General features: G+C 42.0%; 1 non-coding gene across 1 annotated transcript; it reads left to right on the top strand.

Annotated features, from left to right (window-relative positions):
• The first annotated feature begins 1145 nt into the window (after window positions 1-1145).
• On the top strand, window positions 1146-1280 carry LOC112448608 (small nucleolar RNA SNORA70). Its single transcript, XR_003036991.1, has one exon. It is a non-coding gene; the product is annotated as a small nucleolar RNA SNORA70 (small nucleolar RNA).
• Window positions 1281-2252: the final 972 nt, after the last annotated feature.

The following is a 2252-nucleotide window of genomic DNA, read 5'->3' as shown; positions in this document are numbered from 1 at the left end:
TTTATGGATGCTTTCAGATATTCATTCATGCAATCTTCCTGAAAGAATTACTCAAATTACTCAACTACATACAGACTCCAAACCACTGATACATAAATTGAAATCGGGAATTTAAGGAAATGCAGTGTGACTGATCATATTTTTCAAGATGTAATGTGTGTATCTATGAATATGTTCGTGCACATGTATGCATGCATTTATGTGAGCATCCCACTTGTTCATCTTATGTGGTGACGTGGACACACTTCCATTCGACCTGGTGCATCTTTGAAAGGGCCCCAACCACTGGGATGCAGCAGCAGTGGCACTGAATGATTTCTGAGGCTAGGTCATCACACAGCATTCATCCGCCTGACTCTCTCTTGGGGGCAAGGCGGCAGGGGGATGCTTGCCCTTGGAACTCGGCCTCTACATTTCGAGGAAGTGCAGGGTACACAAGAACTATGTGTGGGATTCTGGTTAACAGCCCCAGCCAGGTCCCCAGCGCCAAACACGAGTGACCAAACCTTCAGATGATTAAGGCCAAGCTAGGGACTCAAGCTTTTAAGGCTTCCAGCTGCGGCCTCCAACATTCGTGGAGAGACCAGGCATCCCTGTCATACCTTGTCTAACTTCCTGATGAAGGAAACTCCACTCAATGTTACATGACAGCCTGGAGGGGAGGGGAGTTTGGGGAAGAATGGATACAAACATATGTATGGCTGGATCACTCTAGTTACAATTTAACTGACTATACTCCAATATCCAATAAAGTATTTAAAAAATTAGTAAATAAATACCTGATGCACAGAAAATACAAGAGATAATAAATGATTATTGCTCTAAGCCATTAAAGTTCTGGGGGGTAATATGTATAACCATAGTGACTGAACACACAATATACATGGTCACCACTTAAACATAGAGAATTCAATAAAAATAATTGTCACAAACATGGTTAAAATTTGAATGACAAATTCCAATTTTTGAATAAGGAAGACTTACATAGTTTTGAAAAAGATAAGATAACTAAGCCTTTATTGGAAAGGTGTGGAAGTAAGGAACTGGAAAACTTCTTACATTGCAAGAGAGACAAAAATTGTAGATTTTTCTTGAATGTGAGAGTTGGAGAAACATGGGTTCCATAAAATGTTTTACCGTCTTGTTTGCAGCCGATTAAGCCAACTGAGTTCTTTTCCGCGTGGAGGCCTGGTGTGCGATGGCTGCAAACAGCAGTCTCCCCCGCGGTGCGTGCAGCCTGCTGCCTGTAGGCATTGTCTTAAGGAACCCTGGAGACAGCCCTTTCCAGTGGACATTCATGACTGGATGATGTCCCCAGTCTAGGCTCCAGGCTTGTATCCAAGGTGCCTCTGGAAAGCCCAAGGGCACAGTGGTCAGTGTCCACATAGGCCAAGTCATAACGCCCATCCACACCACGCTGCAGAACAAGGAGCATGTGACTGAGGCCCTGCGCAGGGCCGACTTCAGGTTACCTGGCCGCCAGAAGACCCACATCTTCAAGAAATGGGGATTCACTAAGTTTAATGAGGATGGATTTGAAAACACGGTGGCCGAGAAGCAGCTCACCCGGGATGGCTGTGGGGTCACATACGCCCCTAATCGTACGTGATTAGGACCCTGATTCCATGAGAGCCTTTCCCCTTCCTTACTCACGCCCATCCATAAACCCTACCTTCCTGTCCAAAAAAAATCTTGAAGGTGTCAGCGGAATTAAAACAATAAGCTGTATACTTTCCAAATCACAGAAGATAAAAATAAATAAATCATACCTATCACAGAAGGCAAGAAAAAAGAGAAAGCTTAGATCAAAACATGAAAATAAAGCACAAACGTGAAAATGAAAGCAAATGCCAGAATAAATATAAATGCATTTTCCTCCTCTACTAAAAGCCAAAGAGCCTGTAATTGAGTTAATACAATTTCAGTACTACTATGCATCCGTATTACCGTATATAAGATATAGCTAAATAAAGATATTTTATAATACATATTATATATATAGTACAGCTAAATAAAGATACTGTATATAAGATATAGCTAAATAAAGCCAAAGAATGTTCAAACTACCACACATTTGCATTCATCTCACACACCGGCGAAGTAAAGCTGAAAATTCTCCAAGCCAGGCTTCAACAGTACATGAACCAAGAGCTTCCAGATTTTCAAGATGGATTTAGAAAAAGCCGAGGAACCGAAGATCAAATTGCCAACATCCGTTGGATCATCGGAAAAGCAAGAGGGTTCCAGAAAAA

Source organism: Bos taurus, chromosome 10 (genome assembly GCF_002263795.3).
Source record: "Bos taurus isolate L1 Dominette 01449 registration number 42190680 breed Hereford chromosome 10, ARS-UCD2.0, whole genome shotgun sequence".
NCBI classification, from domain to species: domain Eukaryota; kingdom Metazoa; phylum Chordata; class Mammalia; order Artiodactyla; family Bovidae; genus Bos; species Bos taurus.
This window is presented reverse-complemented; position numbering and strand designations above follow the sequence as displayed.